Source organism: Cupressus sempervirens, chromosome 3, assembly GCF_028749045.1.
Source record: "Cupressus sempervirens isolate cs-2001-9-10 chromosome 3, ASM2874904v1, whole genome shotgun sequence".
Taxonomy (NCBI): Eukaryota; Viridiplantae; Streptophyta; class Pinopsida; order Cupressales; family Cupressaceae; genus Cupressus; species Cupressus sempervirens.
Window position 1 is genome coordinate 20,760,905 of NC_143120.1, and position 6,237 is coordinate 20,767,141.

The following is a 6,237-nucleotide window of genomic DNA, read 5'->3' on the forward strand; positions in this document are numbered from 1 at the left end:
CCTCAAAGAAATTAAAAACCAAATAATATATTCTATCTTTCAAAGGCCTCTTCTAACCATACCCCTTAGCTCATGGGTGAGCATGGGTAAATCCATCCTTATCATGCATTTGAGCCTTTCCCTTTCTTGTACCATCTTGCTAATTCTTCCCCTTGGTTGTATTATCCATCTGAGGCTATCCATTCCCTATAGTATCAGCCAAACCACTAGCATTTTCAACTATAGAACCATCCACTCCTTTGGAAGTCTAGTTATGAGGACACTGATGCTATAAATGACCATACTCAAGACAAATCCAACATTGGAAAGGGAGGGATTCATAATCTAACTGCTACACCCAGGAAGAAGCCCCAAGACAAATTTCCAAAGAATCTAGTAATGGATTATTCAAATTCATTTCAACACAAGTTCTAGCATAAGAAATAACCTTTTTATTGAGGGATTGATGTATAGTCAGAGTTAGCTTTCCTAAAAAAGAAAAAAAAATTTGAAGGATGTCTTCTCACCAGAATTCCAGGGGAAAGTGAGCCAAGCAAACCTAAACTGGCACTATTGAAGGGAGATCCTTAGTAGAATTAAATCTTGAATGCAAGGGTTTGACAAATAACCCCACATGGTTGTAAAAATAAGGGCCTCCTTCAAAAATATAATCATGATCAGACATGCAAGAGAATACAAGAAAAAAATAGTTATTCCCTCCTAGCATGATCTCCATATCACCTTCCACCTGCCATGAGCAGTAGATCCATGCCTCAAGAGTAGATAGGGAAATATATATTCTAATAAATTTACATATCAAAGCATGCTTGGTCAAATATTCAATGTCCTCCATCACAACCATTGGAGGAATAACAAGAATAGGGCGATCATGGCTACACAGAAAATAACCATTAACTTTTTTCATCTTGGAGCTCTCCCTTGAATAAAAAAATTTAGATCTCATTGCATGCACAATTGGAGAAGAACCATATCTCCTCACCAATGTAGAAGAAATCCAAGGCTTTGCCATGCTAACAATAAGAAACCCCAATCTAGAATTTTCTGTAAAAGATTTATTAAAAAGACTATTTATAAATTTAAAAAAATTCGTTAAATTATTTCTTTAAACTCTATTTGACTTCAAGCATATTTTCCACTTTCAAGACAATCTCATATGAATTCCTAACAATCAAATGATAAAGTGGAAAGGACATACTTTTTCTCTAATTCATGTCTCATAAACTTTGAAATATGCTGCCTTTGTTGCACATCCTTAGAAAACCCTTTTAATAGTTTTAGCCTTGAATATATGCCTCTACTATCATAGAACAAAAAAAATTCATACAAATTTCTTCTTTACCTAAACCATAATAAGTAAGGTGCAAATTGAGTACCATGTATTTTTGGTAGAGTGGCTATGGTACTATATATCAATACATGATTCTCCTAAGCTCCACTTAAAATTTTCTAGCAATTGAGAAATTTGAATAGAAAACCTTAAAATTGAAATAATATCAAACTTTAGTAGTTAGGAATAATCTAGCTAGAGGCAAGAAAAAACATAGACACTCAAATTAAAGACACCTCTGGTTGAACTCTAGTGCTCCCTAAAGTGGATGAGAAATAGAGTCTTCAGGTTTATCCTATAATTCAATAATTTATTCTTTTCATTCTATTGATTGCCTTGGAATTAATGATGCAACATCAAAGAGAGAAATACTAGTTGCAAATTGAATGCTATTATATAAAAAAATAAATAAATAAATATCAAAAATATAATTTATTGACTAAACAGAACAGGTCAGAACTAGTAATAATGTTTATCAAATCTTTGAAATTGTATGAGAACCTTTTGTACGGTGAATTTTTGCAAGTCCATTTCAGCATGCATTATGTGGAGCCAAGATTGTAGTGGAGAAAAGCAATGAAAAATCAGAATTGAGTTTTTTATCCATACCTATGTAATTCTAAAACTTGATAGTCATAGAACTGATGATGGTAGAAAGATATGAATGAATTTGTTGTGTAATTTTCTATTTTCAACAAGTGGAAACTGCATTTATTGAGGAACAAAACATGCTTCATTCGTGAATGATGGTACCTAATCTATATATCCAACATATTATTGTAGAATTACAATTGGAACCTGACATAATACACATAAAGATTAGGTTTATTATAGTTGTACAGGATGGTTTTAAGCTACTCTACAAAAGCATTATCAATATAAAGAACTTCTTCGATTCACTTTAAAAAGCATTAACTACATAAATAAATAGTGTGAATTAAACTTAATTCGTCTTCATGTTGAATATGAAGATGTAAATTGAAGGAGATGGAGATCCAAATAATATCATTATATTTTGTTGTAAAATCTTTTTCTGAATGTTTGGAAGAGGTAGTCATGTCATCAATTACTCTGAAACATTTTGCTGTCCAAGATTCACTGATACACAACATCCAAATTACACCTAAAAATCCAAATACATTGCTCATTCCCAATCCCACATCCCACCACATATCTTCTTCCAACATTTCTTTATTTTCTTCATCATCAATAGAAGAAATAGGATGATTTCTTGAACATGTGACACATTGATTTTTAGGCCACATAGATCTAAATTGTTGGAAAATGATGAAGCATTAAATGTCATCATTTGTCCTCCTTGTGGTATCACTCCTAATAGGTTATTACAAGAAACATCAAAGTAGCTGAAATATGTAAGATGTATTAACCCAACATGAAACATCCCAAAAAATTCATTTCTAGAAAGGTCAAGTGATTCTAGTCGTACCATGCTTCCCAGAGATTTTGGAATCTCACCACTAAAATGGTTCTGGGAAACTTTGAGAATTATCAATCCTTTGAGGGATTGAATATCCCAAGGTATTTTACCTATTAAATTATTGTCTAATAGATCAAGACATTTTATTAATGTCAATAATCTCACATACTCCATGTTTCATCCTTTGTTTTTGATGATTATACTATCTATGTAAATAATACCAACACCTATCAATTCAAGAGTTTATGTGTTTTCTGTCTGATTTGTCATTGTAGTTGAGTTCATAAAGCCACTTGAAAAAATACCTAAAAATATATTGCTTCACAGATCTAATATTTGAAGACTTTGTAGTTTTGATAATTTTGAGGTTATTTGGCCAACAAATCTATTTGATTTCAATATCAGGATTTGGAGCCTTTGCAAGCTTTCAATCCATGTAGAAATGCCCCCATGTATATTGTTATTCCTCAAATCTAAGATTTCCAAAGAGGTACAATTTCTAAGGGATGATGGGATGTCCCTATTTAGACTATTCAAACCCAATTTCAATCTATCTAGATGAGTCATGTTCCCAAATATTTGGAATTGTGCCTTTAAGATCATTCTTTTCTAGATTTAGCATGGACAACATGGAGCATTGGTACAAACTTGAGATAATGTTACCTCTAAGCATGTTATGTGACAAATCCAAAACTTCTAAATTATTTGACTCATAGATAGAATGTGGAATAACACTAGTCAAATTCTTTTTTGCTAGTGACAAAAATTCTAGACCTTGTCCATTTTTACCAATTCTTGTTGGGATGGGTCCATGAAATAGATTCTCTTAAAGATCCAAGAAGTTTGCATTTTGTAGAGGAAGGGGAATATTTCCTTGCAACTTATTATTATGTGAATGAATAGTTGAGCCTTCATGATAATTATGCTCAAGTCCAAGCAACTTGAGGGGTAAATAACCTAAAAATTGATTAGAAGAGAGGTTGAGATAAAAAAAGGTTCCTAGAATCCCATAGCCAATCAAGAATACTTCCACTAAGAGAGTTCTCAGAAAAATCTAGTGTGCATAAGAAGTATTGAGTTGAAATAAAAGATGGAAAATCTCCTTCTATATTACAAGATCCCAAATCTATGTGTTCAAGTTGAAAATTATCAATATAAGTGGCATTCACATTTACGGTTAGCATATTCCTAGAAAGAGATAACTCTTGAAAATTATGGATTTTTATTTATTTATTTTAAAGTGTCAATGTTTCATTTAGATGGTTGTGTGTAAGATCAAGTGTCCTTAATTTGGTGAGCTTGCCTAAGAAGGTTGGGATTGTGCCATTCAAAGAGTTATGTCTTCGGGAAAGATATGTGAGCTTTGATAGCTTACCTAAAAATGTTGGGATGTGGCAAGTTAAATATATGTGAGGATTGATAGCTTACCCAAAAATGATAAGAGGGTACCATTGTGAGAGCCTCCATATAGGACAAGATGTCATATTTTGGAAAGGTTACCTAAGAAGGGTGGGATTATCTTGTTCAAAGAGTTAAACACCAACTCAAGATATGTAAGTTCTAATAACTAACCCAAAGATGTTGGGATGATGCCACTCTAGGAATTTCCCAAAGCAAGATGTGTGAGTTTGGAAAGGTTACCCAATTCTCTAGGGATTGTACCATTCAAAGAATTAGAACTTAGCTCAAGATATGTGAGCTCTGAAAGCTCACACATAAATGATGGAATGGTGCCACTCAATGAATTCTGAGAGATATCAAGGTGTGTCAGTTTTGATAGATTTCCTAGAAATTTTTGAATTGTATCATTCGAATAATTGAAATACAAGTCAAGATATGCTAAGTTAGAGAGATTGGTGATCTCTTTTGGAATTTTACCAACAAAGTTAGAGTTATACAAGCTTAAATACCTTAGGTTTTTTAGCTTGTAAAACTATGCAGGGATTACAAGAGAAGGGAAGAAGGCAGTCTCACTCAAGTTCAAGCATTGGAGATGCCATAGCTGGAATAGTCCTCCATGGAGTTTCATCCATGACATGAATGGCTAGAACTCATCACAATCCCATGATGCATTGAGGGACTGAGGAATGAGATCTAGGGAGATGACATGAGTAGTGATTGGGTTGCACGTCACTCAATCCCATTCACAGCAGTTAAATCCCTTCCATGATTGTAATGTGTTGAAAGAGGAAGTGAAGTTGAGGCCCTCTTTCAAATCTAGTAGAGGAATTCCTGTCATCTACATGACATGATTTAGATGAACATGAAGGCATTCCTCTCATTAGAATTACTAACAACAACATCATCATTGACATCTTCATAGCCTTCATTTTAGATTGCACTACAATTTGTCTACTCTTCCTTCAAACAACTCTCTCTCTCTCTCTCTCTCTCTCTCTCTCTCTCTCTCTCTCTCTCTCTCTCTCTCTCTCTCTCTCTCTCTCTCTCTCTCTCTCTCTCTCTATAGAGGAAAATGATTGTAAACTACACTGATTTAATTGTCTCTACTCAAAGTGAAAGAAGGGAGCCATCTCCTCCATTCAAAATTTCCACAATTTTTTGTGCATGATTGTGGCCTTCCCTAAAGTCATGCTTATTTGCAGAGTCAAGAATCATGTTAGGTATAAAGTTAATACGCAATTTTATGGGATCTTTCAAACTTAAAATCCTTTTTCTTTTCTTTGCAAAGCAAACAATTGTGTTAGGTATAAAATTAATACACAATTTTATGAAATCTTTCAAACTTAAAATCTTTTGTCTTTTATTTGTAGAGTCAAGAATTGTATTAGCTATAAAATTAATACGCAGTTTTATGGGGTCTTTCAAACTTAAAATATTTTTTCTTTTATTTGCAATCGTGTTTGGTATAAAATTAATATACAATTTTATGGGATCTTTCTGATGCAGAGATAAATTCAATGGAAGCAAAAACAAAATGAACTAGCACTAGCAAGAGGTACGTAATAAAATTCTTCTAATTGATTCATCAAATGAATAGAATATACACTTGCTCTCCTACAGATTTCTTTTTCCCATAACTTCATATCCAAAAACTTGACTTAAACCTAAACCTAAAAACTCTATTAATACTTGCTAGGATTTCCTATGGAATATTCTATATTATTAAAAATTAGGAAAACCAACCCAAAGAGACTTCCTGCCAAAATGGCTTATACAATACTCTAGATCAATATAGAATAGGGAAGAATGACCCCACACTGATCTGAACAAATCCCAAGAAAAAATCTTATCCTAATGATGAATTTGGGATAAATTATTCACATAGAAATCACATCCAAAATATTTTATGTGGGTGCTCCTACACCATACTCCCCAGGAAATTTTATCTCAAGCCCACTTGAGATGAGCACTTGTAGAGTGGTACCTTGCTTCTTGATATCTTGTTCAGTCATCCACACAAAATCTATATCTAAATAGCCTCTAAATTTTACCAAATACTACTTGGACTCCT

General features: G+C 33.1%; 1 pseudogene; it reads right to left on the bottom strand.

Moving 5' to 3' along the window:
- Nucleotides 1-2,335: 2,335 nt before the first annotated feature.
- On the bottom strand, nucleotides 2,336-5,166 carry LOC149564539 (uncharacterized; annotated as a pseudogene).
- Between the last annotated feature and the right edge of the window lie 1,071 nt (nucleotides 5,167-6,237).